Source organism: Narcine bancroftii, chromosome 7, assembly GCF_036971445.1.
Source record: "Narcine bancroftii isolate sNarBan1 chromosome 7, sNarBan1.hap1, whole genome shotgun sequence".
Taxonomy (NCBI): Eukaryota; Metazoa; Chordata; class Chondrichthyes; order Torpediniformes; family Narcinidae; genus Narcine; species Narcine bancroftii.
In genome coordinates, this window is record NC_091475.1 from 193072352 (window position 1) to 193086619 (window position 14268).

Here is a 14268-nt window from a genome sequence, read left to right on the forward strand (position 1 = left end):
AAAACAAACACATAACACATAAGACTCACAAAACTTCGATTACAATCGAAGTAAAGATCATAAACAAAATTCAGTTTGTTTGGTAAACTGAAGCCAAAAGATCTTTTAGAGAGAGAGAGCACAAAATTCGAAGTGGTCTTCTTGTGTTGCTTGCAGAAAGAGAGAAAAAAAAGCTTAGTGCCGATTCTTCTGGCTGCCTTCGGAATCTTCATCCCTTTTAAAATCCCCAACATTCCAAACTGCCTCCCAGACAATGACTCTGCTTGTGCCTCCTTCCACTCCACATCCAGCCATGGCTTGTCTTCCAAGTCCAGAAATCTTTTGCACATGCCCAGTCTGTCTTCCATTCTCTCTCTCACTCTCAGCAGTCCACCTTCACCTTGGCTCTCAAAGGCAAACTATTTTAACATAAAACCACATCACACATAGGTCAATACACAACACAGAACTCTGTAACAGTATCATCACACCTCCATTATGCTAATTTTTCTTCACTTAGTTTTAAGTAAATCTTAATTCTGGTATTTATCAGGGTGAAGGAAACCTGTGCCAGTAGATAGAATACTGATCCATTTCTTGTGTTAAAGAATTCATTTAATGGATGCATGGGCAGAGGCTCAGAGAAGCTGGTGTTATTCATTTCTGCTCTTCATGAGAGAGAGCCGTCGCTTCACACAGTCAGTCTAGTTCTGGCTAAAATTTCCAAGTTCACATCTAATTTATCATAAATTCTCAGCAGAGGAGCTGTGCTTTGTCCAACTTGGTTTAAACTGTCTGATTTCATTTCAGTTTGTACCTTGAAGGAAGGAAGAAAAAAAACTTACATCAGTTCAACCAGAGTTAGATTAGAATGGAAAGGTTATAGGAACATTTAATTATAAAAGAGCTTGAGAGAAGAAATAATGAGATATAACTTCTGTCAATTGGTGAAACAGAAAATAGATCTTTCCATTCAGGATTAAACTTGGTGCTAAAGGGAGAGGTCAGAACAATATTTTGGTATCGTTTGAAGAAGTTCTTGCACATAAAATGGTTTACCAAGATTGCTATTGATTTTTCAGAAAGATTTTGTTGAATTTTTGAATAGTAAAAATATGTTGTTGGACAAAGAAACGAAATTTGGATGAGATTAACAGTGCAATAGGTTTGAAAATGTTAAGTAGTCTATTTGTTTCTTTTACTTTGCAATGTAAAAATATTATGAACATTAAAAAGACATTAAATATACATAAGATAGACACCTTTCAGGTTGTATCATTTTCTAAAATAGAGCAAATTAAATACTTTGTTAAAACGAGGGGAAATTTCCCCTTTATTCACTTCAGTGGAAATCCTAAAAGAAATTGTATATTTGGCCTTTTTAAGTTATTTTGTTTATTATTTCTCTTGAGAGACTACATTGGTTGTGAGATTCCAAAATCCTCCTCAGTGTGTGACAAACACAATAAATTATAAAGAGGGAATCTTACTTGTGAAGACTGGACATGTAGCAGAGCCCCATAATACAGTAACAATTCCTCCAACTGAACACCCTACTTAGTCCTCTACCCTTTCAAAAAGATGCCCCCTGAACTCTACAGCTGGCCTCCATGATGTTTCACTTAAATAGATCTGCCAAAAGTGATTATGGGATGTTCCAGTGCGAGCATTTTGACTTGAAAATGTGCTGTTTCTTTCTGCACAGAATTAAAAATGCAATGGGACCATAAAATGCCATCTAATTTACTAATGTCCTTTACAGAAGGAAATTTGCTGCCTATCAGGTGGTATCTATGTGTGACTCCAAGAGTACAGCAACATGCCTTTCACTCCCACTACAATCAGCAATGTTTGAACAATTGCCATGATTAGTAGAGCAGTTAACACAACGCTGTTACAGTGCCAGAGTCCTGGGTTTGAATCTGGCGCTATCTGTAAGAAGTTTTTACATTTGCCAGTGTTGGCATGGGTTTCCTCTCACCATTCAAAAATGTTCTGGGGGAGTAGTTCGATTTGGTGTAATTGGGTGACATAGGCTCATGAGCCGAAAAGGTTTGTTACCGAGCTGTGCGTATAAATTTAAAAAAATAATTCTGGCCCGAAATTTATCCTTCAAATTCATTCAACTCTTTCAATTCTGTGTCGCGGTCTGTCCATGGCCTTGTGCAAATGAAGGCCATCTGCAAATTGGAGGGACAACACCTAATATTGCATCTGGGCACTCTCTGATGGAATGGACTTCTCTCAACTATTACATGTTCATCATGCAGGTTGGTTGATGAGCTTACAGCTGACACAAACTGGAAAGACTGGCTACCTGAAATTGTGGAAGTTAGCACTGTTAGACCCCTCCCTGTCTTTCTCTCTTCCCGATCCCTCTCTTTTCCCACCCCTTACCTCTCCATTTAGTGAGCTATCCCCTCCCCCACCACTTTCCATTTTTTAAAATCTTGTGCTCTCTCACCCATATTCCCCTGGGACCTCTTGCCTGTGGGCCTGTGCTCATCCCCTGTCCCTCCCCCCACTATTCTATTCAGCCGCCTGCCTTGACAAAGGCCTCAGGCCTGAAATGTTGGTTATACTGTATATTTTTGCTATATAAAATACATTGTTTGACCTGCTCAGTTTCTCCAGCATTTCTATAAGGACTAATCCATGTGGTGTACACTTATTAATCTGGCTGTATCTTGACCCTGTATAAAGGTTCCAACATCATAACTCTTCCCCAGAAAGACTGGGTCACAGAACAGGATGACCTTCGTTCATTGTAAATAAAAGCCTATAGTTCTGTAGCTCTAGTCTTTTGAGTTATTGATAGTGCATCAATCCATTCTTCCAGTTTTGCTATTTCCGTTGTATCTGCTCTGACGATTGTCGGACTCTGGCTTTACCCTACCCTCAATTTGGTTTATGTGTCGTCTGAGTCCAGCATGCTCGTTGAATGAAGTGATAGGAGAAGGTATTCGGTTTCACAATCAGTTTATTACATAGTACAAGAATAAAGCTTAACAGAGCTCTGGTTCAGTCGTTAGTTCATAGGTCACCTGCTTGGTGAGCTATTCCCCAAGACTGACTCCTACTGTCCAGTCTCTTCTGTTTATATAGATCAACATTGTTACATTGACCAAGAGTTGGCTTTCTTTGATAGACTCCTTGCATAAGATTTATCTCAAGCAATTTCCTGCTCTGCAATTATCTATGGTGTAGACCTCCTATCTTAATCCCCAAGGCCAGAACATCCTGTTGTTTTGATCAGGTCAATTCATACCCCAGATATTTCTAATTATTTCTTTGTTCTCGTCTGGTCATAGTCTTAATTTCTAATCAACAAGTCCCGTGAATCCTTATGACTTATCATTCCTACTAAATTGGTTTATCCATTTTGTTTGTCTCTGACATTCTCAGTCATGGTACTCTTATCACTTATCCTTGCAATCCACTTATCTTCCAGTTACGGGCCTGTTTCAGAATAAATCACTGTCCCTATGGTTCCTCCAACCTCATCCTGTCTAACTTCTCCTATCTGCTATCCTGTTACTCCCATGTGTGCTTTACAATTAGCAGTGTAACCTTGGGGATGAAAGTATTTTCTCTCTTTGTATTTGGAGGCAGCAAATTCTACACATACTATAATCAGCCAACTTTTCTACATACTGTGCCTGTTACTTAATTGCATTAATATTTCCCTTAAACAGTATAATTGAAGTAAATAGTAAATTGTTACATAGTAATGGATTAATGAATACATAATGAATAGTACATAGGCATATTTGCCAGGTTTACTTAACCCCTTGGTTCCAACACGATGTGACCTTCCACATTACAGCCTTTGAGATTGTCTGTGATTTTCGCTTACTATCATTGATGGAGCTCTCAATTACACCTTCTCTACTTTGCCTCAGTTCCTCTCCTCCCAACAGATTCCCCTTATCCTTGCCTTCCATCCCACCAGCCTTCATATTCAATAGATCATCCTTTGTAATTTTCACTTCTTTCCACCACTTGACATCTTCTCCCATCACAAAAGATGCAACACCTGCCTCTTGACTTCTTCGCTTCCCACAATGCAGAAACCCAAACATTACTTACAGGTGAAGCAGCATTTCACCTTCATTTCTTCCAACTTAGTGCATGATATTTAGCATTCATTATGTAGTCTTCTCGACATTAGAAGAACCAAATTTACAGTGGGAAATCACTTTTCAGAACAACCCTGAGCTTGCAGTCATCTGTTCCAAAGATCTAAGCTGGAGTTCAGCTCCTCATCTTCCATCTGAGCACAGGGCAGTCCTGGGAACTCAGTGCAAACTTCCACAATTTCAGATAACCAGTCTTTCCAATTTGTGTCAGCTGTAAGCTTATCAACCTGCATGTTAACTTACTGTATATACACATGTAATAGTCGAAGTTTGTGGACCAGATTTTTTAATAATTTTTCACACTATAAACCATATTGACCAAGATACATACAGACATTTTTCTTCTTAAATATATAGGGTCATTTTCTCCCCCTTTTCCCCCCTCCCTTCCCTCCCTCCCTCACCCCCCTTCCCATTTATTTGAAGTTCAATCTATAAGATACATTAAACCCGTTAAACAATGTTGTCACTTAATAAAAATAAACAAGAAATTTTACTGAGTCAGTTCTTTTCGTTGTCTTCTCCTTCTGTCATTTTAGGTGGTGGAAGTCCACGGTAGGATTTCTCTATTGTGTTTCATGTATGGCTCCCATATTTGTTCAAATATTGTAATGTTATTTCTTAAATTATATGTTATTTTTTCTAATGGAATACATTTATTCATTTCTATATACCATTGTTGTATTCTCAAGTTGTCTTCTAATTTCTAGGTTGACATAATACATTTTTTTGCTACAGCTAGGGCTATCATAACAAATCTTTTTTGTGCTCCAACCAAATCGAGTCCAAATTTTTTGTTTCTTATAATACTTAGGAGGAAGATCTCTGGGTTTTTTGGTATATTGCTTTTTGTGATTTTATTTAATATCTGGTTTAGATCTTCCCAAACTTTTTCCACTTTCTCACATGTCCAGATTGCATGAATTGTTGTTCCCGTTTCCTTTTTACAGCGAAAACATCTGTCTGATACTGTTAGATCCCATTTATTTAACGTTTGAGGTGTGATGTATAGCCTGTGTATCCAGTTATATTGTATCATGCGTAACCTCGTGTTTATTGTATTTCTCATAGTTCTGGAGCATAGCTTCTCCCATGTTTCATTCTTTATCTTTATGTTTAGATCTTGTTCCCATTTTTGTTTAGGTTTACTGTTTGTTTCCTCATTCTCCTTTTCTTGCAGTTTGATGTACATGTTTATTATAAATGTTTTAATTATCCTTGTGTCTGTAATCACATATTCAAAATTGCTTCCTTCTGGTAACCTCAGACTGTTTCCTAATTTGTCCTTCAAGTAGGATTTCAGTTGGTAGTATGCAAACATTGTATCGTGAGTTATATTATATTTATCCTTCATTTGTTCAAAGGATAATAATTTATTTCCCGAAAAACAATTTTCTATTCTTTTGATCCCTTTTCTCTCCCATTCTCTAAAGGAAAGGTTATCTATTGTGAAAGGGATTCGCTGATTTTGCGTCAATATTAGTTTTGGTAGTTGGTAATTTGTTTTATTCCTTTCTACATGAATCTTCTTCCAAATGTTGAGCAGATGATGCAATACCGGTGAATTCCTACGTTGCACCAATTTTTCATCCCATTTATATAGTATATGTTCAGGTATCTTCTCCCCTATTTTATCTAGTTCTAATCTGGTCCAATCTGGTTTTTCCCTTGTTTGATAAAAATCTGATAGGTATCTTAGTTGTGCAGCTCTATAATAATTCTTAAAGTTTGGTAGTTGTGAGCCTCCTTGTTTGTACCATTCTGTTAATTTATCTAGTGCTATCCTCAGTTTCCCCCTTTCCATACGAATTTCCTTATTATTTTCTTTAACTCCTTGAAGAATTTCTCTGTTAGGTGTATTGGTAATGACTGAAATAGGTATTGTATCCTTGGGAAAATATTCATTTTAATACAGTTTATCCTTCCTATCAGTGTTAGTGGTAAGTCTTTCCAATGCTCTAAGTCGTCTTGTAATTTTTTCATTAATGGATGGTAATTGAGTTTATATAGATGGCCGAGGTTTTTATTTAGTTGTATACCTAGGTATTGCATTGCTTGTGTTTGCCATCTAAATGACGATTCTTTCTTAAACTTTGTGAAATCCGCATTATTCATTGGCATTGCTTCACTTTTATTTGCGTTGATCTTGTAGCCCGATACTTCTCCATATTCCTTCAATTTCCTATGTAATTCTTTTATTGATATTTCTGGTTCTGTTAAGTTTATTATAATGTCATCTGCAAATAGACTGATTTAATATTCCTTATCTTTTATTTTTATCCCTTTTATTTTATTTTCTGTTCTTATCAGTTCTGCTAGTGGTTCTATAGCTAATGCAAACAGTGAGGGAGATAGTGGACATCCCTGCCTTTTTGATCTGCTTAAGTTAAATTGTTTTGATATATATCCATTTACTGTCACTTTCGCCAATGGCCCCTTATATAATGCTTTAATCCAATTAATATATTTCTCTGGTAGGCTGAATTTTTGTAGTACTTTGAATAAATAATTCCATTCTACTCTGTCAAAGGCCTTCTCTGCGTCTAAAGCAACCGCTACTGTTGGAGTTTTATTTCCTTCTACTGCGTGAATTAAATTAATAAATTTACAGATATTGTCTGTTGTTCATCTTTTTTAAATAAATCCAGTTTGGTCTAGATTTACTATTTTTGGTACATAGTCGGCCAATCTGTTTGCTAATAGTTTAGCTATTATCTTATAATTTGTGTTAAGTAAAGATATTGGTCTATATGACGCTGGGGCAAGTGGATCTTTCCCTGTCTTTGGTATTACTGTAATTATTGCTGTTTTGCATGAATCTGGTATGCTTTGTGTTTTATCAATCTGGTTGATTACTTCCAGAAGGGGAGGAATTAATAAGTCTTTAAATGTTTTATAGAATTCTATTGGGAATCCATCCTCTCCTGGTGTTTTATTGTTCAGTAATTTTTTAAATATCTCCTGCAATTCTTCTATTTCAAATGGTTTTATTAATTTATTTTGCTCCTCTGTTTGTAATTTCGGTAGTTCAATTTTAGTTAGAAATTCATCTATTTTGTCTTCTTTCCCTTCGTTTTCAGTTTGATATAATTGCTCATAGAATTCCCTGAAGTTTTCATTGATCTCTGTTGGATTATATGTAATTTTTTTGTCCTTTTTCCTTAATGCCAATACCATTCTTTTAGTTTGTTCTGTCTTAAGCTGCCACGCTAGAATTTTGTGTGTTTTTTTCTCCTAGCTCATAATATTTCTGTTTTGTCTTCATTATGTTCTTCTCCACCTTATATGTTTGTAGTGTTTCATATTTCATTTTTTTAACTGCCAATCTCTTCTTTTAGTTGTATCTTCCTTTATTGCTAATTCTTTTTCTATATTTGTTATTTCCCTTTCCAACTGTTCTGTTTCCCGATTGTAGTACTTCTTCATCTTAGTTACATAACTTATTATTTGCCCTCTGATGAACGCTTTCATTGCGTCCCATAGTATAAACTTATCTTTCACTGATTCCGTATTTATTTCAAAGTACATTTTAATTTGTCGTTCAATGAATTCTCTAAAATCCTGTCTTTTAAGTAGCATGGAGTTTAATCTCCATCTATACATTCTTGGTGTGATGTCCTCTAGCTCTATTGCCAATAACAGGGGTGAGTGGTCTGATAATAGTCTAGCTTTATATTCCATTTTCCTAACTCTCCCTTGAATGTGGGCTGATAACAGGAATAGGTCTGTCCTTGAGTATGTTTTATGTCTACCCGAATAGAATGAATATTCCTTTTGTGGACCAGTTTTTAAGGTAAAATTTAGGGGGTCATGTGTAGAGGAAATAGGGTCCCCAGACTGTCTGGAATATGTGTAGTGCGGATGGTTATGTGTCCTCTCCTTGTCTGGAATGTATTCAGAAGACACATCACCTGTCAATCGAGGTTGAGCTCTGGGCACTAATTAGTGCACACCTTGCCATTAGCCAATTCAAATCATTCAGCGTCACTATTGGCTAGAGCAGTGGTTCTCAATCTTTTTCTTTCCACTCACATACCACTTTAAGTAATCCCATGCCATCAGTGCTTTTTGATTAATAAGGGATTGCTTAAGGTGGTATGTGGGTGGAAAGAAAAACTTTGAAAACCACTATTTTAATCGTATCTAATTGACTCACTATTTGCATAGTTTCATAACTCCAAAGGAAATGGACCAATGACAATTTTTCTCAAGCAAAATATTTCAGTAACAATTGGGTCTAGAGCAATGATTCTCAACCTTCCCTTCCCACTCACATAAAGTAATCCCTTACTAATCACAGAACACCTATGGCATAGGTGGTATTTGAATGGAAAAAAAAGGTTGAGAATCACTGGCCTAGAGTCCTGCTCCAGGACAGAGCACATGCTTGAGGTGATAGCCCCAGACCATGCCATGGTCGCTACTGTGGATGTTGCTTTGAAGGGTCTCGGATAAGGTGCGCACTGCACTGAAGCTGAGCCGCAGTATTGCTATAGTTTAAACTGTTGTAGGTCGATACTCACTGTAAAGCCGCACATCCTGACGATCAGGGGTCTGAGAGAGTGCATATATCCCTGCAGGACGATCAGGGGTCCGGGAAGTGTGTGTATTACCCCTGCATGTCAATGTTGGCACCACCTGTGTGAATTATAAATTGTGTAGCATTTTTGCACACTCCTTTATAAACTGTGCATGCGTTTTATTCCCGTAATGTTTCCCACACTCTCGTAAAAATGGTTGTGTGATAATAAAAGGTACGTGTGATTGCAAACCCTTGTGTCCAGATTCGTCTCTCTGTGAACCCACTGAATCTGATACCTTTCTCAACACAACACACGCATACTATTTTTGACCACATTAAGTACTTGCGTCATTCGGAGCATCAGGATCTCTGGTGGGTGGGTGACTGGTGCCAAAAATAGGGGTCATTTTATATGTGATATTTGGAAAATACCAGATTTTAGGGTCAGTATCAAGGATTACACGATAGATTTTCTCTCTCCACAAATACTGTCTGACGTTTTGACTATGTAAAGCATCTGGCCCACTGAATTCTCCATCTGACAGTTTCCTAAGCTTGCAGTCATCACCCAACCCACGCCCTGATTTCTCTGTCCAGGGTCTCTCACACTGTATCAGCATGTAAGCTGTATTTTTTCCCTCATCAAAAATAATTATTTACCTGGACAATCTTCTTCTTCTTACCTTCCCAGCTAATCCTAATCTTTCACCCCTCCCCTCTTTCATAACTTAAGTCTCTTTCACACTTGTGTCCCACTAAATCGGCAGTTCAGTGTTGCGGGATAGGAATTGGGGGTTTGGTCTTTTACACTAGACCATTCTTAACTGAATGCTTTCACACTTGTAAGGGTCTATACCTGGCATTTGGTTTGTTCTACCTTTAATGACGCGGCATGCAAAATAGAGAAGTGATTGCCCGTTTCACACTTGTCTGATCTCACACCAGCATCTGCAGATGATGGGGATTGTATTAGTGGTTGAGGCCGTCAATCCCCGGTGTGGGATAACGTCATCTGATGCCAACGTTGAGCAGGTTTTGCTTTCACACTTGCCACTTTAAAGGTCGATTGGTGTTTGATTTCTGGGATCACTGGCAAGTGTAAAAGGGGCTTTCGGATATGTTTTCCTTCTCACTTGTCTAGTTCAGATGGAGGGTTCTTGACTTGAAATCCTGAACCTGATTCTCTCTTCACTGTTGCTGCCTGAGTTACTGTGAATTTCTGGAATTTTCCACTTTTGTTCCTGATAGGACTTGATCCATGGATCAGAAAAAGGATCTGGAAAATCTATCCCCAAATTCGAACAGTTCTTGTGGATCTAAGGACTGTTCCCCAGTTTCACGGATTCTCTTTTAGTTGTCCATGCATTCTCTGCAGACCAGCAGCAAACAATGTAACATCAATACGAGTTGGCATGGCAACAGATCTGTTGGCTGATTTGGTAAATAGCCGAAATGGTTGTATTATAGATTGACCTCTGAAATCGACAGCTGCATACATCTAACCTGAGAGAGAATATAGTACACATAGGCTGCACGATTAGCGTAGCAGTTAGTGCAATGCTGCTTCAGTGCCAGTGGCAGGATTTGAATCGAGTGCTGTCTGTATGTTCTCCCTGTGGCTGCATAGGTTTTCTCCAGGTGCTCTGGTTTCCTCCAGGATACTTTGAGGGTTCTTTATCGAGACTAAAGTAAAAAGGGATGATTTTATGTTTATGAAGGGGGAAAGAAGGTGGGGAAGGTCCAAGATTTGATAGAGTATTGGATGGAGGTTGGGAGAGGAGGAGAGACAGGTAGATGTGTTTGGTTTCTCCAGTTTAGAAGAGATGACACAGCACACTAGATTGGAAGAAGCGCAAGAGAATTGCTGCTTCACCTGTAAGAACTCTGGATGATGACAGAAGAATAAACAGCGGGACAGATATTACACTTGCTACAGATGCAAGGGCAAGTCCTGGAGTGAATCAGAGATTCACGGAGAATGAGGGTGATTTGATAGAAAGTTATGAGACCCTGGATAATCTTGGCAAGGGGGATGCATAGAATATTCTCCCAAAGAGAGGAGTATCTCAAACTGGGAGTCATTGCATGGTCACCCATCTAAAACAGAGATGAGTGATTTTATTTCTCTCTCATGGAAGCAGAGCCCTTGAATAGTCTTGTTAGCAGCAGGTCCTCAAGGAGCAAGGTTTGAATGTTTACTGCAGGTACAAGGGAAGTGGGGTTGAGTTTCCAATTGCATCAGTCCCGGATTTATTAAATGGAGAAAGACTGCGGGATTGAGTGGCCATCTTCTACTCCTAATTTTCCCATTCATTTGAAGGCTGAGAAAGTAGTCATTCATAAAGCAAATAAGAAGTGCAATTTTATGCCTTGAACACTGATTGGGGGATAAAAATATAACATGAAAAATAAAGCTTGTTTTTCATTCTCCAAGCTTTACATCCACTTGCTTATTCCAAGCAATTGACATTCAATATTGATGTAGTCTAAATTATTCTTTAGAGGTTGCGTCGAAAGTATGCAATTTTAGTTCTCCAAAATTAAAGCTTTGGAGTGACAGATTGTGAATTTTGTTTCTTTATGTTATATGAACATAATTGCCAGGTTGTTTCAGAAGGCAGTTTGGAATCAGACCTGTAACACTGAGTATGGAGGCTGGACCAAGTTGATCAAGGATGGCAGATTTCCTTTTCTGAAGGGTCAAAATGAAACGGACAGAGCTAACATCAAATCCAGTAGTCTCATCGCCATTATTAATGACACCAATACTGAATTCATGATTAAGGCAATCATTTTAATTTAAATTCCCCATTGGTCTTCCGATCAAAAGTTCAGGCTTGAACCTATAACTTAAGCACTCCTCCCACCTTAGCCCTGCAATGAATCCATTTGTATCCAATACTGTTTTATCTTGGGAATGAATATTCCTTGTATGTTTATTTAAAGTGATTTAGCATCATTGAAGTTCTTTTTTCCATGCCTACTTCAGCTAAAAATTGAAGGCAATCTCCCGTGACAGAAAAGGAGAGTACAGAAAGAGAGTGGAATAAGAGAATTTGAGTTCAACAGACTTGATCCACATTTAGCAAAGAACACCCATTTGTGCTAAACCTGTTTTAAATGCCTCACAGGTTCAGCTACTCATTGCAATTTAATTGATCCCGAACATCTGAAAGAAATCCGAGTTTACAGGGACAATGTGAAACTGTTTTATTTAAATACCTGTTCAGCTGAGCAAGTAAGACTTTCAGTGCAGTGACAATGTACAAAAAAATCCCCAGTATCTGGAATTTAAGCAACAGGCAACCCAGCCAACCGACAAAAAAAAGAATCAATAAATAAATAAATAGGAAAAAAAAGAAAATAAATTGGAACAAATAAAAACGGGAATAAAAGTTTAAAATGGTAAATGTTCTGTGAAGCAACGCACACCCCTTGGTGAAGATGGGAGAAAACATTGAGCCAGCGGAATCCCCCCCCAGTCGAGCCCTGCCCGCAGCATCTGTTTCGATAAATTTGTGTTTGAATATAATGGCGTTGCCCAGGATGAAGAGCCCGCCAGTACCGCTCGGCACCGGGGTCACTCTCCCAAAGTGTCTCCCTATCCCTGCCTAGTAAGAGTCATTATCTTTATTAGTATTATGTATATGAATAGCGACCTGGGTTTGAATTTAAATTTTGTAAGTTACGGGAATTACCTGATTAAAGTGAACTTTACATAATTAAGGACTACAAAACTGATTTTTTTTAAAAATACTTTACATTTTGCACTGACTTTTGTCTTTCAAACTGTTTATTCTAAATGCAGGTGTATTAGTTAGGAATTGTAAGAGTGTCTCTCAGGCAATCTGAAAATTTACATATCAGGCATCTGTGATACCCATAGATGCTGATACTGGGGATGTTACTGTATGTTACAATCCATTATTCAGTCACAAACTACAGGCAGCACAGGAGGTTGTGGTTAAAATGAGTTAGACATACATACAGCACGGTGACAAGCCCTTTTGTCCCATAAGCCCACGCTGCCGAATTACACCCAATTTTTTGAAGGGTGGGAGGAAACCAGAGCACCTGGAGGAAACCCATGCAGACACAGGGAGAACGTACAAACTCCTTACAGACGGAGCAGGATTCAAACCCATGTTCCGATTGTTAGCGCTGCAATAACATTACACTAACCATGACGCTCTTAATAGCTGGAGCTGTGAGGCAGACAGGTTGTGCTACCAACACTGAATTGCAACGTACCTGCTGATGGACACCCATGGTTGCCATTCATGAAGCACTTGGTATTTTAACTTGAAGGACCAATCCAGGTGGTGAGGTTAGGTTTGCAGGATAAAGCATTTATGAAGGGTTTTTTTAAATTAAATTTGTTTGTTTGCCACCTTTGGATTGTTTTTCTCTCATTTCAAAGCTTGTGGAAATTCTTCACTTTCTGGTTTCATGGTGTTTAACAAACTAAAAAGAGAAAACTAAATTTTAAAGAAATAGTTACATTTAAATTTTAGACATGCCCTTCCAGCCCACAAACCCGTGCCACCCAAATATACCAATTAATTTACAACCCTGTAAGTTTTTGAAGGGTAAGGAGGAAACCAGAGTACCTGAAGGAAACCCACGCAGATATGGGGAGATCATACAAACTCCTTTACAGATAGCGTTGGATTCCACCCTAGGTCAATGGTGCTGTGATCTGTTATTGAAAGGAAAACAATAAGCATCTTTGTGGAAAGCAGTCATGGGTTCACATGCATAATACTGTTAAAAATGTTAAATAGGATTTTTTTTCAGACTGGACTGGTGCCTAACGAGGAAATTTGTTACCAGGCTTAAAAATTTTCCAACGAGAAATTTCCATTTATCTGCAGTCTCAACAGGCCACATTCTATTGATGCAAGCCCAGGGAATTCAAGAACAGTCTGGCAAACATCTAATTACCTTTAAAAGGTCTGCAGGTTGCTCACAAGGTTAAATCTAGTTTAAGTCTCACAGTTATATAATAGTCATAGGGACAGAGTTATATACATCATAGGAAAGAGGCCCTCAAACTTGTCCAGGCCAACCAATTTGTCTTACAAGCTAATCCCATTTGCCTGCATTTGGCCCATATACCCCTTAAAACCCTCCTGTCAATGTACCTCTGCAAACACCTTTTAAATTTCGTGACTATATTCACATCTATCAACTAGTTCCACCCTGCTCAGGTCACCTTTAAAATTTTCTATTCTTACCTTAATATGTCTTCTATTTATAGACTTCTATGCTGGGAAAAAGACTGTCACCAGCCACCAGATTTTATAAACGTCCTATGCTCCAGGGAAATCAGTGTCAGCCTATCCATCCTCCTTATGACCCAAGTTTTTAGGCCAGGCAACATCCTTGTAAACTCTTTGCAACCTCTTCAGCTTAATCACATCTTTCCTAAAACATGGTGCTCAGAATTGCACTCAGTATTCCAGATATGCTCACCAATGCTTGCACAGCTGCCTCCAGGGTCGGTGTCATAGTCAGAGCAGGGGGCATTAGAGTAACAGTGGTAGCTCAGTGGGGGTGAGGAGGTGCTGGTCTTGGTGCTGCCTACCACGAACCTCCTCTGTGCATTGCCACTGTCCCTCTCCCTCT

The 14268-nt window shown here is 38.4% G+C and overlaps 1 long non-coding RNA gene across 1 annotated transcript; it reads right to left on the bottom strand.

The window, feature by feature from the left end:
• Positions 1-669: 669 nt before the first annotated feature.
• On the bottom strand, positions 670-13335 carry LOC138740145 (uncharacterized). Its single transcript, XR_011342702.1, has 4 exons — positions 13251-13335; positions 12892-13104; positions 8642-8756; positions 670-796 (listed from the first exon to the last, which is right to left on the bottom strand). It is a non-coding gene; the product is annotated as an uncharacterized lncRNA (long non-coding RNA).
• Between the last annotated feature and the right edge of the window lie 933 nt (positions 13336-14268).